Below are 22489 nucleotides of genomic sequence, written 5' to 3'. Positions count from 1 at the left end.
GATCCCGCAGTCATACTCTCATTTATCTGTCTCCTTCTTCTTGTTAGCGTACGGTACATTGTTAGGTTGGCATGAAGCAAGAGACAGATGGAAGAGGATATAACTACAGAGAATGTGTTTGAAGTCAAGAGATACATACTGTAGCTTTGCATACAGTAGGAGCTGTAGACATGAAATAGTAGGTTATTTAGGCAAAACTATTTAACTATTTGCAATAGTTATATATCTCAGACAGCATAGCTTAAGACAATATTTATAACTTGACAGTTTAGATACCAGTTCTACACAGTGCTAGAGATTACAGAGTAGTTACATCCAGTAATCACAGGTGACATATTTTCTGCTTGGTGTCGTCCACTTATTCTTTTCTTCTCCATCCAGCCCAGACTGCCATGAAAATTTCTTAAGGCTATAACTCGACTGAACACTCTCTTCATTCTGCTGCTACTGCCAATGCCCCATTCACTACCACCTACCACAGTAATTATGCTCCCTCTTATGCTTCACAAAGTCATAGTACTTGCACACAGTAATAATTCCCAGGTAGTGACCAACACAAAAAATAGTGCCTGCTTTGTGCCCCCATGCTGTAATAATACCCCCTTATGCCCCACATAGCAGTAATTCCCCTCTGTATTCTCCTACAAAGTAATAATGCCCACTTTGTGCCCCAGAAAAGTAATATTACACTTCTATGCTCACAAAGTAATTTGTGCCGCTTAAATGGGATATTTGAGTTCCTTTTTTTTAATTCCTGCACCCCATGTATAAAAATAGTAAATAATTATATACTCACCTCTCTCAGCTCCCTACTGCTCCATTGTCCCTATTGGGTCTATGTTGACAGGCTATAGCAGCCTGTTTACCAGATGTCACAGGCTGCTGAAACCAATCACAGATATCATTGCTTGAACACTGAGGTATGTGATTGGATGCAGAAGCCTGTGATATCCCATACACAGGCTGCTGCAGGCTCTAAACTCCTTGCAGTTTGAGGTCAACACTGACCATGGCATTCCAGTGGTTGGCATTAGGTTACATAGCACTCTGTGCTGAATTTTTTTTTGCCTTCCTGCATACCATAAGAAAATAAAACTAGTTAGATTGCACTGTCTGTCTATGTTCTGATTGTGTATAAAACAGACAAACAGCAGAATAACCACATCACAGCAGCTCGGTGAGAAAATGCTGAACCAAAACCAAGCTCATAGCATAAATGCACCACCTGAACCAAGTTAACATAAATACAAAATGAACCAACCTCAGTACATAGATACAATACCAGAACCAAGCTACTGACAGAAGTACAAAAACATGAAAAAAAAACAAGCAAAGACAGTTTGTATCCAACCCCCTTCCTTCCCAGAGGAAGTCTTGCCTATCTGCTTAATCGGCAATACGCATTGAGCGTTTATCCCTCTTCTCCACTTTCTCTGCCCGGTTACCATATATATGCCTCTCTGATTTTATAGCTGGCTGCTTTCCATCTTGTTTAAAGGCTTGATGTAAGCCATGCACATTTTATTTTCTTTTATTTCTGGAAGTCATTGGCACTCTGATGTATTTTGTGTGGTAGTACCTTATATCTTTGCATGGTAATCTTTTTACATGGTGATAATCTGCTTTGTACAGCATTAGAGAGCGGTGTATTATTATCATACATATATTAATTTTCTAAATGGTGATTTGATGGTCACTTACATTGGTAACCATTCTGCTCTTAGAGTGATTTTTACACTTTTTATTTGTGGTCTTTGTTGTCTGTGGTATGTCTCTCCAATAAACTTTGATATTTGCTACAAGTTAAGTGATTGTGTATTCTGTTGTCTTTGCTTTTATTGTACCTTTGGTCCAGTGTGTCCTCTTTACGCATCCCTGATATGTTTCTATATTTTCTTGAATATTTATTTGGCTGTGGCTGTATCTATTGTTTGCTTAAAGTACAGTAGCACAACAAAGCAATTGTGTTGCTGGGGTGTTAATGGATTGACATCGGTGAATCAGAATATCAAAGGTGAGAAGACAGAGCCAGGAAGAGGATGATTCATGTAGCTCTATAAGACACAGCCATAAGGTGAAAGTAGATCGTTTACTTAGGCGGACTTATGGAGGGGGGGGAGCACTCAATCCCAGCCTTCGTGCTCCTGGTGTCCCCCTATGAGTTAGTGGTCAGTGTCATGTGCAACAGCAAGGGTTCAAAATAGCTATGGCTGCCATGCTCCCTCTGTACCTCATCAGCGTCCTGCAAGGCGATCGTGGAGTACAGATGGGTTGCTTTTGCCTAACAACGGCCTCTGGGTCTTCTATTTATGAAAGCCTATTAGTCCTTGCCAAAGGCAGGGTGCAATAGGCTTGTGCAATTATACTGCAATAATAAAGTATGACTGTGTACTGTAGAGGCAATTCAGACAACATTAAAATGTGTAAAACGATTACGAAAAGTGTTAAGAAAAATATAAAAAAACACCTTTCCTCTCTTCTAATGTAGAAAAAAAAACACAAAATTGATATTGCTGCATTTGTATCCTGAATAAAAAGGTTATCCTACTATTTTACATGCAAAATGAATGCTGTGAACAAGATTAAATAAAAAAAACATGGGCAAAATGCCTACTTATGCATAACCTGCCTAAAGGAAAGAAAATAAAAAGCAATCAAAAAGTCATATGAACCACAAAATGCTAAGAGCATTAAAAACTACAGCTTGTCCTGCAAAAAATCAAGCTATCACACAGCACCAGTTGATGGAAAAAGAAAATGTGATGGGTGTTTGAATTCAGCGAATCAAAACTTTAACTTTTTTTAAATTAAGTGTTTATATTGTGCAAGAGCAAAAAATCGTAAAAAATAGGACATAATTGTACTGTCCTGCAGAATTGAGTAAAAATGTTATTAAAACCACATGGGGAACGCCAGGTAAACTATGACAGAATTGCAGTTTTGTATTACAACCTGTAGCTTTCATTGATACCATTTTTGGGAATGTAAGACATTTTGATCACTTTTTATTCTATTTTTTTGGAGGTGAGATTAAGGGCTCAGTCAGCTGAGTGAATTTTAAATGCATGTATAGGCATGTTTTTAGAAAGGATCTATCAGAACCAATACTTTCCAATGAAAGCAGTTTATACATACATTTAAAATTCGCTCTGGGAAAAAATATGACCGCGTTTTTTGATTCGCACAAAAACACAGTTTTCATGCGAATCGTTGCACCTTTGACTGTAGGAATTTCTACTGTCAAAACCCTTAAATAAACCCTGGCTGCAGGGTCCCTGGCTCTTCTTCATGTTCTTCTTCAATCCCCGCCTCCTGGAAGCGCTGCCTCTGATTGGCTAAGCACTTTGACCAATCACAGCTGAATCAGAGGCAGCGCTTCCAGAAGGCAGAGATTTTTCAATCCCCAGTCAGAAGAACATAAAGAAGAAGAAGAGCTAGGGACCCTGACAGCGCTTTTAGGTGTTGTGTGTATATATATATATATATATATATATATATATATATAAAATTTTTACCTGCAGATAGAGCTTCTTTTTGAGGTAGGGCTTATATTTCAAGCCACCTCCACCCCTGAAAATCCCTGCTTTCATCACATTGCTTTCAATGGGGCAGCAGCAGGCCCCATTGAAAGGAATGGGATAGCATCATGCTCCTCTGCCGTTGCTGTGACAGTTGGAATCCTTCCTTCCCCGCGAGGAGTCTTCTCAATGCTGTCACAATGTTCAATGATGAGGGGACTCCCCGTGGGGAATAAAGGAATCCCCTGCCAAAGCTGTCACAGCAGTGGCAAAAGAGCCCTATGTTTTTAATGGCAACAAGGTGAAGCCCCTGGATGTGACAGCATCCAGGGGTTTCACATCCAAAGAATCCTCTGCTGCAGCTGTCACAGCAGGGCAGCAGGGAATAACGATCCTCTCCCATTGCTTTCAATGGGGCTGCACAACAAGTGCGACCGCACAACAAGTGCGACCACACAACAAGTGGGAATAAAAAATGCGTCTGCGGCTTCGGTCATGCATTTTTTATACATGAGTTTTGCGTTTTAGTTTTCACGGACCTACGCATCTGTGATAAAAACGCTTGTCTGACTGAGCCCTAAAGGGGTATTCTCTGGATAGGTCTTCATTAGAGTTGAGCGAACATACTTTGCTGAGCTTGATGCTCGTTTGAGTATTAGCGTACTCGATGGTGCTCATTACTCAAACGAGCATCAAGCCGTGTTCAACCCCGCCCCCATTTTTGGCTCCTCCCCCTGTGACGTGCCTGTTTTGGCCCCGACCCGCCGCGATGCAGCGCGCGTCAATGGCAATTTTTTTGTTTTGCAGGCAGGGGAGAGAGAGAGATACGAACCTAGAAAAAAAAAAAAAAGCTTGAGACCCGGCGTCCCACATACAAAAATGCTTGAGTCTCCCATTGTAGTCAATGGGGTTTGTTACTCGAGTAGAGCTCTTGAATTTTACGAAAAGCTCGACTCGAATAACGTGGACCCGAGCATTTGGGTGCTCGCTCATCTCTAGTCATCATTAGTGGATTGGTGGGGATCTGCTGCTCAAGATCACCGCTGATCACCTATCAGTGTAGTGGGCCATCTTCTGTACTTCTATTACACTTCTTGCCTCTTGTTATAGATAGGATCGGTTGTCCATTTCTGTCTGTAATGAGGAGCAGGAAGTGTTATATAAGAGCAGTGCTCACATTGATTTCAATTGGAATGAAGCTATGACCCTTCCAGGCTTAACCAACAACGACAAGGTCCAGCTCTGCTGAACTGACAGAGGGCCAGACGATCAGCTTATTGGTGTTAGTCCCAAGCGATGGATCCCCACCAATCAACTAGTGATAGGCTGTCACTTGTAGAAGCTCAGAATAACCCTTTAGTCTCAAATTCAGAAAATAGAATAAGAAATGATCAAAATGTCATACATTTTCGAAAATGGTATCAATGAAAGCTACACATCGTCCAACAAAGAACATTTTTTAAAGTGTTTTACAGTGTACAAAAGTAGTAAAGCATTAAAAATATAGGTTTGGTAGTACAGTACAGTAATCATGACGATCCAGTGAATAGCATCATCACCTTACGTGAACACTGTAAAAAATAATAAGAAAGAAAAACAATGGCAGATTTTTTTGCCATTCCCAGATACAAAAAATGTAATAAAACGTATGCAATACTTTACATGCACTGCAAAACAATGGACTTAAAATTCAACTTGCCCTGAGGTAAAAAAAAAGACCTCATAGCTAGGTTGATGATAAATTAAGAAATGGGCTGGTCATTAGGGCCTAAAATACCTGTATCATAAAGGGGTTAAATGCATTAAAGCAATAAAAATAGTTACAAAGATGGAAAAAGTCAGCACAACCATAGCTTCTGGTCATTTTCTAAATTAAAGGGAAGATTGAAAAATCTCAAGTACTAGTCTGTGTTTAAACTGTAGGCTTATCATATGTTATGTCAGAGGAGGTAAATTATAGAAATGCGGTAAAGCACTAACATTTTACCCCGAGGCACTTTTTGAGAAATGAATATATTCTTATAGTATCGTATGTTTATCTTTGAACCATCTATATGAAAAACTAAGTTTTCCTTATTTGCTTTCCTAAATAAATGTTTCGCAATCCATCTAGACTTTTCTGCCAATGGGGACTATCAATCTTTGTAAGATCAAGTGCCATTGATTCGAAATACAAGAGACAGCTTTTAATCCTCCTGGGGGACTTTTCATCTACTAAATCAATTTACAGTGTTTTGGGGTAAGAGATGTCATTTTAGGATGCACACTGATATCTGGAGTCCAATAGTTCACATAGGTCATAAGAGGCTGCCTAAAATCCCACCATACAGACATGTTATTTATGATGGTTGAGATAATGAGCACATTTGTTAAGAAAAACATCTTCTGAAATAAATAACCTCAGAAGATCAATGCAATAGTTTGCCCTTGCAATGGACTTATTAAACGTCCTTTTCTCATCAGACATTTTGGTGTTTTTACCCTGACTGCAAATGGAAATGTACTTTGTGACATGAGCCTTCATCACTCCTAATAAATGGATGAACATTAGTCATTAAACATGGCGGCTACCATCCAGTAATGGAAATCTTACAAGTAGTAGGAGCCAAAACATAGAAGAACATTACGGGTTAAAGGACAACATCCCCATTGGCTAAGTATTTATTGCAACCTAGTTTAAGTTTCACTCAAACGAATCAATCATCTTTGAAGGACATGTTCATCCAAGAGAAATTCCTAAAGTGAACGATCGTATTGATTAAACTCTGAAGTTGTGTTTCATATAAATTTAAAGGCCTTATGATTGATACCCTTGTTGTACCGTGTGTTGCTGCACATTTCAAGTCCCCGGATGAACCTAATAAACATTGTCATCACCCATCAATACTCATATTAGAATTTTATACCTCCAGCATGGAGAAATGATTCATAGGATATAAAATTATAAGCACTCAGTGTGTAAACTTAAATTTAAGGTCATCAGTGCCACCATGAAACTGAATGAACATAGTATCGATTACACACCTCATTAAGCAGGTTTTTGACATGCTCTGATTTATTTTTCGCTGTGCTAAATTTTTAATTTTTTTTATTCTTTGATGGATCCTGTAGACTATTAACATTGTCGTTTTGATCTCATGGGCATCATTTAGACTGCAGTATGTTATTTTGTATACTTGACTCTTCAAGAGACAAATGTTTTGAATAAATATACCTGTTGGGTAACTGAAAATGTGGACCAGGTTGCTTTTCAGACAACCCTGTCTGAAATGCCCTTTTAGAACTGTTTAATTAAAATGGATGACTGAGGCTGGATTTCCATATACATGGCCGTCCATCTTTACTTTTCTCAGCTGTTACATAGTAACACAGTATGTAAGGCTGTAAAGAAAACAAAGTTCTTCCAGTTCATTCTATTATCCTGCTCTATTGAGCCAAAGGAAAAAAAAATATATAAGGTAAAAACAATTGTTTTCATTTTAGGAAAAAAAAATCTTCCCGACTCCAATCTGGCAATCAGAATAAATCTCTGGATCACTAAACTCTCTAGTAATCAGTGACTGTAACATGTAATATTGTCGTACTTAAAATAAGGCATTCAGGCCCTTTTAAAACTCTGTTGTAGTGGAATAACAGGGAAAATAGTGCCAGATTTGATACCACAGCTGGAGGGATGTTTAGGGTGAGTTTGTAGGGTTGTTCTTTTCAGGGTTGTAGCTAGAGATGAGGGAGCATACTTGCTAAGGACAATTACTCGCTTGAGCATTGTCCTTAGTGAGTACCTGCCCGCTCGGAAGAAAAGGTTCGGCTGCCGGCACGGGTGAGAGGTGAGTTGTGGCAGTGATCAGGGGGGAGCGGGGGTAGGAGAGGGAGAGAGAGATCTCCCCACTATTCCTCCCCGCTCTCCCCCGCCGCCAGCAGCCAAATCTTTTCTTCCAAGCAGGCAGGTACTCGCTAAGGGCAATGCTCGATCGAGTAATTGCCTTAGCGAGTATGCTCGCTCATCTCTAGTTGTAGCCTTCTAAAGGTTATCTTAGTAGGTATGTGAAGACCAGAGAGCAAATTATTCCATGCAACTCTACCTAAGTAATGTGGATCCCTATCATCATTAACAAATGTATATCAATTACTCAGCGCCTCATGCTGAAAAATAAATTACGTTTCATAATTTATAAACAAGTGAGTAGCAACTCACCTGGTGCCCAGTGGACTTCTCTGTATAGAGAAGCCACTGGCACCCGATATCCATGATGGCTGTGAACAGTAATCCGGACTCCACAATTCAATGTTGGAGAGACGGTTGCAACCCTTAGAAAGGCTGTTTTATCCAAAAGTAGATCCATTTCTAGTACAAAAGTACCCCTGCGCTCCAGAGCCCAGAAACGATTAGTAGCTTATTATATAATTCATATGTTTATTGCGATGCGTTTTGGCGGAACACGCCCGCCTTTCGCAAGCAATTATTGAACAGTAATCCGAAACGCGTCACAATAAACATATGAATTATATAATAAGCTACTAATCGTTTCTGGGCTCCGGAGCGCGGGGGTACTTTTGTACTGGAATTGGATCTATCATCATTAACAAGGATTGTAAGGAATGAAAATACAATTATTAGTAAGCTAAATTGGTTTGGTAAGTAGATTGCTCATCTATTCTTCATATATACTGTTCTTCTGCCTGAACTCATCCTTTTCCAGTACTATAATTTTTTAGGTAATATCAGAATTGTGTGCTCTTGCAGAATTTGGGTTTCAATTTATGTAAAAACCATCTTCCATTGGAATTCATTTTGGGATTAATTGTTGGCTGCTTGTAAGCACGTTCTGTGGTGTCGACATAGCAGAGATGTTACAATGCCCCACAAACTACCTTGTCCATATGTGTGTCTCTTGGCCAAACTGCATATGCCAGGAGATGACTGAACAGGTATCCTATGTATATTCTAATAGGGTTGAGCGCTCTATAGAGTGGTGCCTCTTTGCTTTGGGAATCATAGTGGTCTGAATTTACTGTATGTTAAAAGATACATTTTGCACACAAAAACAATCATTCTACTTCAATAAAGGAAATGACAACTGCAAGTAAAAATAGATATGTTCTTTCAGGTCAGGGGGACACTATGTAATAAAAAATGCCTTGCCTCATACTATACTAGTAATAAAAGAGATGTCCTCTGTATACTAACCACAGGTAGCTCTTGGCCATATGCTTCTTTGACTTGGCTGATACTGTATGAGCAGCAGCAATCCTAGAATTACCGCTAGCTAGTCCCTTTTCATATTGCCCCCCTTCCTGCTTAACTTATCTAAATTGTTGTTCTCCAGTTTGTGTTTTTTGCTAGAGGCAAAGTTCAATACAGAGTTTTTTGTAATTGTAACTTTTATGTGCTGGTCTCACAGCATTGCAGTTTTCTCCCCATGCAAAACGTGCTGTGAACTATATAATTAAAACTAAAAGGTTCTTTTTTAAAGATGAGCGAACACCAAAATGTTCGGGTTCGCGTTATTCGAAACGAACTTCCCGCGATGTTCGGGTGTTCGTTTCGAATAACGAACCCCATTGAAGTCAATGGGCGACCGGAACATTTTTGTATTTCGCCGATGCTCGCTAAGGTTTTCATGTGTGAAAATCTTGGCAATTCAAGAAAATGATGGGAACGACACAGCAAGTTCTCCTCTGCCACAGCTGTAACAGCTGTGGCAGAGAAGAACGATGTTAGCCCATTGAATTCAATGGAGCCGTCAATACAGCCGACTCCACTGAATGCAATGGGCTGCCGGCGATCGCGGGATGAATTGTCGGAAAGGGGTTAAATATATAAGCCCTTTCCTGCAATTCATCCAGAAATGTGTAAAAATAAAAAATATATATATACTCACCTGGTGCCGACAGACGGAGTTCAGCGCGGCAGGCTGCAGTTCTCCTGAACTGCTCTGAACAGCTGTTAGTAGTATTCAGCAGCCGGGGATTTAAAATCCCCGCCTGCTGAATAAGATGCCTCTGAATGGTCACAGCCTGACCAATCAGAGGCCAGCCCTCACTCACACCCATTCATGAATTCATGAATGGGTGAGTGAGGGCTGCCTCTGATTGGCTCAGGGGCAGCTCTCCTGCCCCTGAGCCAATCAGAGGCAGCCCTCACTCACCCATTCATGAATTCATGAATGGGTGTGAGTGAGGGCTGGCCTCTGATTGGTCAGGCTGTGACCATTCAGAGGCATCTTATTCAGCAGGCGGGGATTTTAAATCCCCGGCTGCTGAATACTACTAACAGCTGTTCAGAGCAGTTCAGGAGAACTGCAGCCTGCCGCGCTGAACTCCGTCTGTCGGCACCAGGTGAGTATATATATATTTTTTATTTTTACACATTTCTGGATGAATTGCAGGAAAGGGCTTATATATTTAACCCCTTTCCGACAATTCATCCCGCGATCGCCGGCAGCCCATTGCATTCAGTGGAGTCGGCTGTATTGCCGGTTCCATTGAATTCAATGGGCAAACATCGTTCTTCTCTGTCACAGCTGTTACAGCTGTGGCAGAGAAGAAGGATTTGTCTTCTATATGTTCTCAATGGGGTTGGCGCTGCTGCCGCCGGCCCCATTGAGCGCATATAGAAATGATTTCTCAGGGAAGAAAGTTAAAGTAACCCGAACATCGTGTGGTGTTCGTTACGAATAACGAACATCCCGAACACCCTAATATTCGCCCGAGCATCAAGCTCGGACGAGTACGTTCGCTCATCTCTATTCTTTTTCCATCTCATAAACTTGTGGCAAGTCCTAGTGATATGCCATTACTTCAAGAAATGGTGAAATTGGAAAACACCTTTTATTTTTAATTCCATTTCATATACAATCTATTCAACCACATAGAACTAGCTATAAAAATGCAACAAACAACACATACAAGAGAGAGAGAGAATTACAAGTAATTAATCTGTCGTCAAGATCACTTGCTGAACTGGAAATTCACATCTTGAGTAAAGGTTTACCATTGCTACCTACTACTGCCTCACCAATCTGAGGCAGCTCTCACTCACACCCATTCATGAATTCATGAATGGGTGTGAGTGAGAGCTGCCCCTGATTGGTCCCTGCGCTGAGCCAATCAGAGGCAGCACTCACTCACCCATTCATGAATGAATTCATGAATGGGTGTGAGTGAGAGCTGCCCCTGATTGGTCTCTGCGCTGAGCCAATCAGAGGCAGCACTCACTCACCCATTCATGAATTCATAAATGGGTGTGAGTGAGAGCTGCCTCTGATTGATGAGGCTGTGACCAATCAGAGGCATCTCATTCAGCAGGCAGGGATTTTAAATCCCCGGCTGCTGAATACTACAGAAAGCAGTTCAGGAGAACTGCCGGCCAGACGCGGCTGAACTCCGTCTGCAGCGGAAAGGTGAGTATACATTTTTTTTTTATTTTTACACATTTTAGGATGATTTTCAGGTAAGGGCTTATATTTTTAAGCCCTTCCCAAAAATTCATCCCACGCTCGCTGGCAGCCCATTGCTTTCAATTGCTTTCAGCTGGCTGTATTGCCGGCTCCATTGAATTCAATGGGCTAACATCGTTCTTCTCTGCACAGCTGTTACAGCTGTGGCAGAGGAGAATGATCATTATGCTGACAGTGCGGGGGGGGGGGGGGGGTCTCACTCTTGCCACTATTGTGGCTTAATAGTGAGACCCCGGAGCCCAAAATGCAGCCCTGCATGTTGCTCCTCGCCTGCCCTATCCATTTCTGTTTTTTACATGACTTTGGTGATTTGCTAAGATTTTCACAAATGAAAACCTTAGCGGAGCACCAGTCATATACAAAAATGCTCGAGTCGCCCATTGACTTCAATGGAGTTCGTTACTCGAAGCGAACTCTCGAGCATCACTGAAAGTTCGACTCGAGTAACGAGCACTCGAGCATTTTGGGGCTCGCTCATCTCTAATAGATATGAATAAAAGAAATAATCTCTTTAATTTGGTCAAAGATATTCACCTATTTGCTAGGACACTAGGTTGACACAAATTTTGTCTTAAATTTAGGGATGCCTCAGGATCAAATAATAGAGGTACAATAGAGGATGGTGATATGGGCCCCTTCTCATATTTAAGAAATACGAGCAATGAAATGCCATCACAAAGGTATATTTCATGTGTGAGTAGGAACCTTGAGACCCTTGATAGCCATCATTCTCAGAACTATACCAACGTTTGGAAAAAAAAATAACTCTATTGTGATAAAAACGTCTGATAGAAGAGACAATCTTATAATGTTTCAGAGGCATACCAAGATCTCCTGAATGAAAGGGAATACTATGAAATTCTACAGGTGAACCCCACTGCTGAATACTTGAATGATGTTAAGCTGATTACCCATGGGGAATATGATATTCTTCTGTCTAAACCTCATCAAATTGCAACCATCTTTCATAGAGGTGCCTTCATTCCAAAAAGTAAACCCACTTGTCTCTGGTGTAGAAAGTATGTCCCCAAACTTGGGGAGTTACTGTAAATTTATAAAATCCTAAGACTTTTTGTTATGTGACCTACATAGACAGAATGGACTTTCTATGAAGGTTGGGTGGTATAACTTTATACAGACATCCCTGGCTTGCAAGTAGTGTAATAGCCCTATATTCCTTTATTTCACATTGCTCAGGCTCAAAAGCCATAAGTTCTTGGAGTTTTCAGTGCCATGTCCACAAGGAATATGTTGGGAATTACTTAAATTTATCCTAAACATAAATTGCTTCCTTTTTAACAAAACAATCTACCACCACCTTAAGGGCACAACAGTGAAGACTCCCCATACTCCAACTTATGCTAATTTCTTCTTGTGCTGATGAGAAGAGTAATGGTCTTGTGGGATAAGCAATCTTCCTAAATGACCTGCATAAGAATGTGGACATGGTGCATTGATGATTTCTTTGCCATCTAGACAGGATCCAAAGAGTCCTTTGAGGATTGGTCATCTCAATAACAATCAAACAAGGCTAAGATTTACATATACAGTACATTCAAAATACAGTAGAGAGAAAAAAGAAAAGAATTACTTTTTCTAGATATCTTGCATATTCTGCTATTGTAAGGCTCAATTTTAAAGGCTAGATTTAACTAAATCAGCCACAGATGTATGCTCATGGATATGCATACAACACAGAATGAATGAGTCTGTTAAAATAGGCAGGATAGTAAAGGATCCTAAAGAATTGCACACATTTATTCGCAATTCTTTAACCATTAGAAACACAGAAATGTAATAAAAGATATCAAGTGTATTAGAAAAAAATAGGCTTTTCAAACAACTTGTATAAAGTTACATCTTCCAATCAAAATAACATGCACTTTAAAAGCATTTAAAAACAATTATAGTGCATGGAAATAATGTAATATGGTTTATAATAAAACTGATACCATTCCTGAAAAACATATGACCCATTTAGTCCTAAAGTAAAAATAGTCCCCATAAATGGGAATTCAACATTAACTCCTAATACAATACTGCTAATTTGTTTGTGGTTAACCTTGCAGCAATTCTTCTAATGAGGTCTTCCTAATATCAGCATCCTCAAGAAGCATTGTGTATAAGATCGATCCTGCAGTAGGCTTATGATTACCGCTGCCAAACTGCTAGCCACGCTGCTCTGGAGAAGCCAAGGACCCTATTCTATACAGCTCTTGATTATCCAGTTAGATACTATATGTATAATTGAAGAACTGGCTCATTGGGAGAGCAGACAACACATCCACTTTAAACTAATCTGGGACCCATGGCTAGCTTTCCAAAGGTCCAGGAGATTTGGCCATTGTCCATGACCTATATCTCTTGGTTAGAGGGATTACATTCTTTTCTGCTCCTGATCCAGTCCAGTACCTGCTTGCCCACAACAATAACATATTGGTACCTTCCTCCCCACTATACACATACTGAATTCTTATATCCAAATGTGTTTCAGGGAACTTTGTAGATATTTTTTCCCTTTCTTTAGCTTTCTTCATTGTACAATATGACTTGACATTTTATCTTTTCAATTTGGCATTCTTGTAGGTTGCAGCCTATGTGTCGAATTTAACACTACCTCTTTAATTGACATTTCTTCAACTGTACAATATTTTTTGGTCTTTATTAGAGATGAGCGAGCACCAAAATGCTCGGGTGCTCGTTATTCGGGACGAACTTTTCGCTTTGCTCGAGGGTTCGTTTCGAGTAACGAACCCCATTGAAGTCAATGGGCAACCCGAGCATTTTTGTATTTCGCCGATGCTCGCTAAGGTTTCCTTGTGTGAAAATCTGGGCAATTCAAGAAAGTGATGGGAACGACACAGCAACGGATAGGGCAGGCGAGGGGCTACATGTTGGGCTGCATCTCAAGTTCACAGGTCCCACTATTAAGCCACAATACCGGCAAGAGTGGGGCCTCCCCCCTCCCAAAAACTTTTACTTCTGAAAAGCCCTCATTAGCCTGGCATACCTTAGCTAAGCACCACACTACCTCCAACAAAGCACAATCACTGCCTGCATGACACTCCACTGCCACTTCTCCTGGGTTACATGCTGCCCAACCGCCCCCCCTCCCCCCCACAGCGCACACCAAAGTGTCCCTGCGCAGCCTTCAGCTGCCCTAATGCCTCACCACCCTCATGTCTATTTAGAAGTGCGTCTGCCATGAGGAGGAACCGCAGGCACACACTGCAGAGGTTGGCACGGCTAGGCAGCGACCCTCTTTAAAAGTGGCGGGGCGATAGCCCACAATGCTGTACAGAAGCAATGAGAAATAGAATCCTGTGCCACCGCCATCAGGAGCTGCACACGTGGGCATAGCAATGGGGAACCTATGTGTCACACACTATTCATTCTGTCAAGGTGTCTCTGCATGCCCCAGTCAGACTGGTAATATGTACCTTAACAGTAACCGCGTTGGTGGTAAGGTGGTGGTGACTGCGGACCTAGTAGCGCGGTTTTATTTTGTTGGTTTTCGGAATGTGGCCAGGATTAAGTGGGCCGTGGCGGGGGGATGGTGGGGGGTCTCTTTTGTAGTGTCGGTAAAGGTGAAATTCTTGGACTGCCACCAGACGAACCAATGCAAAGGCATTTGCCAAGAATGTTTGTTTTCCCTGTTGGAGGAGGAGGGGGATGTTTTTGAGGCACTACGTGTCCTCTACACGTGTCCGTGGTTATATGCACCTTTACAGCAACCGCGTTGGTGGGAAATGGCCTCGCCGCCATCATGTCTTTGGGAAGCCTCTGTTTCCACACCCCAGAGACATACCATTAGCAGCGGTATAGGAAGAGCCCAGAATTCGTAACATTTCAGCCGTAGCATTAGGACAGGCCCCACTAACATATCACTAGCAGCATTATAGCGGGAGCGCAGTCCTCGTTCCATGTCAGCAATAGTAGCACTCAAGACAGGCCCCACTAACATATCACTAGCAGCATTATAGCGGGAGCGCAGTCTTCGTTCCATGTCAGCAATAGTAGCACTCAAGACAGGCCCCAGTAACAATTCCGAAGCAGCAGTATAGTGGGAGCGCAGTCTTCGTTCCATTTCAGTAGCTGCAGTATAGCCAAGGCCCAAGTTACATTTATGTAGCTAAAGTGTAGGCCAACCCCACACACCTTTCTGTACCATGAGTGCAGGTGAAGAACATACAAATTGCTATGATTACACTGTAGGTGATGGCCCCAAAAAATTGGTGTACCAACAGTACTAATGTACCTCAGTAAAAATTGGCAATGCCCAACCAAGATGGCAGGTGAAACCCATTAATCGCTTTGGTTAATGTGGCTTAAGTGGTAACTAGGCCTGGAGGCAGCCCAGTTTAACGAAAAATTGGTTCAAGTTAAAGTTTCAACGCTTTTAAGAACATTGAAACATATAAAAATTGTTTCGAAAAATTAGATGAGTGAGCCTTGTGGCCCTAAGAAAAATTGCCCGTTCAGCGTGATTACCTGAGGTTTCAGGAGGAGGAGCAGGAGGAGGAGGAGGAATATTAGACACAGATTGATGAAGCAGAAATGTCCCCGTTTTGGATGGTGAGAGAGAACGTAGCTTCCATCCGCGGGTGCATAATACGTATTGCTTACGTATCGCTGCTGTCCGCTGGTGGAGAAGAGAAGTCTGGGGAAATCCAGGCTTTGTTCATCTTGATGAGTGTTAGCCTGTCGGCACTGTCGGTTGACAGGCGGGTACGCTTATCTGTGATGATTCCCCCAGCCGCACTAAACACCCTCTCCGACAAGACGCTAGCCGCAGGACAAGCAAGCACCTCCAGGGCATACAGCACTAGTTCAGGCCACGTGTCCAGCTTCGACACCCAGTAGTTGTAGGGGGCAGAGGTGTCACCGAGGATGGTCGTGCGATCGGCTACGTACTCCCTCACCATCCTTTTACAGTGCTCCCGCCGACTCAGCCTTGACTGGGAAGCGGTGACACAGTCTTGCTGGGGAGCCATAAAGCTGGCCAGGCCCTTAAAGACTGTTGCACTGTCTGGGCTGTACATGCTGCTCGATCTACGCACCTCCCCTGCTACCTGGCCCTCGGAACTGCGCCTTCTGCCACTAGCGCTGTCGGATGGAAATGTTACCATCAGCTTGTCCTCCAGGGTCCTGTGGTATAGCAACACTCTCGAACCCCTTTCCTCTTCGGGAATGAGAGTGGGAAGGTTCTCCTTATAGCGTGGGTCGAGCAGTGTGTACACCCAGTAATCCGTAGTGGCCAGAATGCGTTGAATGCGAGGGTCACGAGAAAGGCATCCTAACATGAAGTCAGCCATGTGTGCCAGGGTACCTGTACGCAACACATGGCTGTCCGCACTAGGAAGATCACTTTCAGGATCCTCCTCCTCCTCCTCAGGCCATACACGCTGAAATGATGACAGGCAAGCAGCATATGTACCGTCAGCAGTGGGCCAAGCTGTCTCTTCCCCCTCCTCCTCATCCTCCTCATCCTCCTCCTCCTCCTCCTCCTGAACGCGCTGAGATATAGACAGGAGGGTGCTCTGACTATCCAGCGACATACTGTCTTCCCCCGGCTCTGTTTCCGAGCGCAAAGCGGCTGCCTTTATGGTTTGCAGGGAACTTCTCAAGATGCATAGCAGAGGAATGGTGACGCTAATGATTGCAGCATCGCCGCTCACCACCTGGGTAGACTGATCAAAGTTTCGAAGGACCTGGCAGATGTCTGCCAACCAGGCCCACTCTTCTGAAAAGAATTGAGGAGGCTGACTCCCACTGCGCCGCCCATGTTGGAGTTGGTATTCCACTATAGCTCTACGCTGCTCATAGAGCCTAGCCAACATGTGGAGCGTAGAGTTCCACCGTGTGGGCACGTCGCACAGCAGTCGGTGCACTGGCAGATTAAAGCGATGTTGCAGGGTGCGCAGGGTGGCAGCGTCCGTGTGGGACTTGCGGAAATGTGCGCAGAGCCGGCGCACCTTTACGAGCAGGTCTGACAAGCGTGGGTAGCTTTTCAGAAAGTGCTGAACCACCAAATTAAAGACGTGGGCCAGGCATGGCACGTGCGTGAGGCTGCCGAGCTGCAGAGCCGCCACCAGGTTACGGCCGTTGTCACACACGACCATGCCCGGTTGGAGGCTCAGCGGCGCAAGCCAACGGTCCGTCTGCTCTGTCAGACCCTGCAGCAATTCGTGGGCCGTGTGCCTCCTATCTCCTAAGCTGAGTAGTTTCAGCACGGCCTGCTGACGCTTGCCCACCGCTGTGCTGCCACGCCGCGCGACACCGACTGCTGGCAACGTCCTGCTGCTGCTGACACATCTAGATTGCGAGACAGAGGTTGAGGAGGAGGAGGAGGAGGAGGGTGCTTTAGTGGAAGAAGCATACACCGCCGCAGATACCACCACCGAGCTGGGGCCCGCAATTCTGGGGGTGGGTAGGACGTGAGCGGTCCCAGGCTCTGGCTCTGTCCCAGCCTCCACTAAATTCACCCAATGTGCCGTCAGGGAGATGTAGTGGCCCTGCCCGCCTGTGCTTGTCCACGTGTCCGTAGTTAAGTGGACCTTGCCACTAACGGCATTGGTGAGGGCGCGTACAATGTTGCGGGAGACGTGGTCGTGCAGGGCTGGGACGGCACATCGGGAAAAGTAGTGGCGACTGGGGACAGAGTAGCGCGGGGCCGCCGCCGCCATCATAGCTTTGAAGGACTCCGTTTCCACAACCCTATACGGCAGCATCTCAAGGCTGATAAATTTGGCTATGTGGACGGTTAACGATTGAGCGTGCGGGTGCGTGGTGGCGTACTTGCGCTTGCGCTCCAACACTTGCGCTAGCGACGGCTGGACTGTGCGGTGCCAGACATTGGTGGATGGGGCCGAGGACAGCGGAGGTGAGGCTGTGGGTGCAGGCCATGAGACGGTTGTGCCTGTGTCCTGAGAGGGAGGTTGGATCTCAGTGGCAGGTTGGGGCACAGGGGGAGAGGCAGCGGTGCAAACCGGAGGCGGTGAACGGCCTTCGTCCCACCTTGTGGGGTGCTTGGCCATCATATGTCTGCGCATGCTGGTGGTGGTGAGGCTGTTGGTGGTGGCTCCCCGGCTGATCTTGGCGCGACAAAGGTTGCACACCACTGTTCGTCGGTCGTCAGGCATCTCTGTGAAAAACTGCCAGACCTTAGAGCACCTCGGCCTCTGCAGGGTGGCATGGCGCGAGGGTGTGCTTTGGGAAACACTTGGTGGATTATTCGGTCTGGCCCTGCCTCTACCCCTGGCCACCGCACTGCCTCTTGCAACCTGCCCTGCTGATGCCCTTGCCTCCCCCTCTGAAGACCTGTCCTGAGTAGGCGTTGCACACCAGGTGGGGTCAGTCACCTCATCGTCCTGCTGCTCTTCCTCCGAATCCTCTGTGCGCTGCTCCCTTGGACTTACTGCCCTTACTACTACCTCACTGCAAGACAACTGTGTCTCATCGTCATCGTCCTCCTCACCCACAGAAAGTTCTTGAGACAGTTGGCGGAAGTCCCCAGCCTCTTCCCCCGGACCCCGGGAACTTTCGAATGGTTGGGCATCAGTGACGATAAACTCCTCTGGTGGGAGAGGAACCACTGCTGCCCAATCTAAGCAGGGGCCCGAGAACAGTTCCTGGGAGTGTTCCCGCTCCTGAGCAGGTGTCATTGTAGTGGAGTGAGGAGGCTGGGAGGAAGGAGGAGCAGCAGACAGAGGATTCGGATTTGCAGCACTGGAGTGCGCGGAACTGTGGGTGGATGATAGCTTGCTCGAAGCACTTTCTGCCATCCAGGACAGGACCTGCTCACACTGCTCATTTTCTAATAAAGGTCTCCCGCGTGGACCCATTAATTGGGTGATGAATGTGGGGACGCCAGAAACGTGCCTCTCTCCTAATCGCGCAGCAGTCGGCTGCGACACACCTGGATCAGGAGCTCGGCCTGTGCCCACACCCTCACTTGGGCCTACGCGTCCTCGGCCACGTCCACGTCCACGTCCTCTAGGCTTACCCCTACCCCTCAGAATGCTGTATTACCAGTGATTTGATTTCCCAGGCAGGAAATAAATTGGCGCAAGCCTGCAGGCCAAATATAATTTCTTTTCCTTTTTTGCAAAGGGAAGCACCCACTGCGTATATTCAATGAACAAGAAGTTTAATATCTGTGGTGTGGCCCTCAAAAAGTGTCACACAACTATAGTGTAGCAGAGTTATTAACTTTAGCAGAGCAGGTATTTGCCAGTCAGGAAAGACAATGGCGCAAGCCTGCAGTAAACCGTAGCTGGTTGCATCTGATTTTTGTACGTTGTCCACGCAGCACACACGTACACGGAGACCTTAGGACTGACACAGGCAGGCCAAATATAATTTCTTTTCCTTTTTTGCAAAGGGAAGGACCCACTGCGTATATTCAGTGAACAATAACTTTTAGAACTGTAGTGTGGCCCTGAAAAAGTCACACACAACTTTAGTGTAGCAGAGTTATTAACTCTAGCAGAGCAGGTATTTGCCAATCAGGAAAGACAATGGCGCAAGCCTGCAGTAAACCGTAGCTGGTTGCGTCTGATTTTTGTACGTTGTCCACGCAGCACACACGTACACGGAGACCTTAGGACTGACACAGGCAGGCCAATATAATTTCTTTTCCTTTTTTGCAAAGGGAAGGACCCACTGCGTATATTCAATGAACAATAACTTTTAGAACTGTAGTGTGGCCCTGAAAAAGTCACACACAACTTTAGTGTAGCAGAGTTATTAACTCTAGCAGAGCAGGTATTTGCCAGTCAGGAAAGACAATGGCGCAAGCCTGCAGTAAACCGTAGCTGGTTGCGTCTGATTTTTGTACGTTGTCCACGCAGCACACACGTACACGGAGACCTTAGGACTGACACAGGCAGGCCAAATATAATTTCTTTTCCCTTTTTGCAAAGGGAAGCACCCACTGCGTATATTCAATGAACAAGAAGTTTAATATCTGTGGTGTGGCCCTCAAAAAGTGTCACACAACTATAGTGTAGCAGAGTTATTAACTCTAGCAGAGCAGGTATTTGCCAGTCAGGAAAGACAATGGCGCAAGCCTGCAGTAAACCGTAGCTGGTTGCGTCTGATTTTTGTACGTTGTCCACGCAGCACACACGTACACGGAGACCTTAGGACTGACACAGGCAGGCCAAATATAATTTCTTTTCCTTTTTTGCAAAGGGAAGGACCCACTGCGTATATTCAATGAACAATAACTTTTAGAACTGTAGTGTGGCCCTGAAAAAGTCACACACAACTTTAGTGTAGCAGAGTTATTAACTCTAGCAGAGCAGGTATTTGCCAGTCAGGAAAGACAATGGCTCAAGCCTGCAGTAAACCGTAGCTGGTTGCGTCTGATTTTTGTACGTTCTCCACGCAGCACACACGTACACGGAGACCTTAGGACTGACACAGGCAGGCCAAATATAATTTTTGGTCCTTTTTAGCAAAGGGAAGGACCCACTGCGTATATTCAATGAACAATAACTGTGTTGTGGCCCTGCCTACACAATTCTGTCCCTGTAGTATTAATGGAGGGTGCAATGCTCTGCACAGACGATTTTTAGAAAAAAAAAAATGCAACACTGCTAACAGCAGCCAGCACAGTACTGCACACGGTTAAATTTGGCCCTAGAAAGGACCGTTGAGGTTCTTGAAGGCTACACTCACTCCTAACACTCTCCCTGCCTATACACCACTTCTGTCCCTAATGCTGGGTGCAATGCTCTGCACTGCCGATTTTGAGAAGAAAAAAAAACACTGCTAGCAGCAGCCTGCACACAGGTAGATGTGGCCCTGAGAAGGACCGTTGGGGTTCTTGAAGCCTACACTGACTCCTAACGCTCTCCCTACAGCAGCACCAGCACGATAGTACTTTCCCTCAGCTAACTCACAAGGCATGTGTGGCGAGCCGCGGGAGGGGCCGACTTTTATACTCGGGTGACATCAGATCTCCCCAGCCACTCACAGCAGGGGGGTGGTATAGGGCTTGAACGTCACAGGGGGAAGTTGTAATGCCTTCCCTGTCTTTCAATTGGCCAGAAAAGCGCGCTAACGTCTCAGAGAGGAAACTGAAAGTAACCAGAACACCGCGTGGTGCTCGTTACGAGTAACGAGCATCCCGAACACCCTAATATTCGCACGAATATCAAGCTCGGACGAGTACGTTCGCTCATCTCTAGTCTTTATTACTCTACTAATAAAAAGAGGTTTGCAAACATGCCGACATTTTCAGGTTACTATTCAGAATAAGCTGCCATTTGTATGCAAGAGGAACAACATTATTTCTGGCCATTATACGACTTGTGTCCTACACTTATCACCAGTTTTCCCCTTTGCAAGTTGTATCTCTGATTCTCAGTTTTCTCTGAGCAGGTGGGTGGAGATTAGTGTTATGATGTCTGTAGGGAGAAGCTATTTTCCTAGCATATAGCAACTGAAAATAATGTACCTGGCCAACATCTTACCAATGGCTGAATTTTTGGCCCATGTTTATGGCCCTGCTGGCTGGCAGTAGAGACCCCAGGGATTAGCACAATCGTTTTGGTATAAATGAGGGGGCAGACCAGGAGGTGGGAGTTTTTTTAAGCACATGTAATCATAGAGGGAGCTGATGCTACTGCATAATTACTCAGCACAGATATCAATAAATGACGCAAGGGATCTGTTAATTTATACAACTGGAGTGTGGGGATATATATATATATATATATATATATATATATATATATATATATATATATATATATATATATATATATATATATATATATATATATATATTACTAGCAAATTATATATATGGGCTTTTCTACACAGAGCCAGTAGGCTCTGCTTTGCTATACATATATGTCTTGTGGTACCTTCTGCGTATGACACAGATGCAACCTGTTACTTAAGTTCTAAGCTTTAAGCAGCTCCCTACTGCTCATGTATAGTGTATTCAGTGTGATAGTATTAGCAGCTGAGTAAGGGATCAGTGTGTAGTACAGGATAGAGACAGCCAATAGGTAGTTAGAGGCCCGGTTTCAATGCTAGCCTATTTGATCATTAGGCATAAAGTGTTAGTGTAGTTAGGCCTGCATCTACTTTTGCTGACTGTATCCCTGTCTGCTGAGTGTGAACTGAAGGAATTTACCATCATCATCTCATAATCTACTGCTGGTCATCATCTGAAGGAATCCTGCATCTACAGTCATCCACAAGAGCCCTCTCTTTTGGTAGGTAGGTATTGTACATGGGTCTCTCCCTTTCTCTCACTGCATATATATATATATATGAGTAAGGGAGGTTTACTCGCCTGCGGGAAATGGGCATCTCACGTGTAACTAGGCTCCAGGAGACTTGCAATTCTTTTAAACTGGTGCATGGCAGCATTTATTTATGGTAACCGTTTTGTACAGCACACAAAAACATAGTCCATGCATTACGTCACTGGGTCACTGTCACTGGGAGCATCTGGAGGGCATCCTCCTCCATCAGATACATAATGGTACC

Source organism: Eleutherodactylus coqui, chromosome 6 (genome assembly GCF_035609145.1).
Source record: "Eleutherodactylus coqui strain aEleCoq1 chromosome 6, aEleCoq1.hap1, whole genome shotgun sequence".
Lineage (NCBI taxonomy): Eukaryota > Metazoa > Chordata > Amphibia > Anura > Eleutherodactylidae > Eleutherodactylus > Eleutherodactylus coqui.
This window is presented reverse-complemented; position numbering follows the sequence as displayed.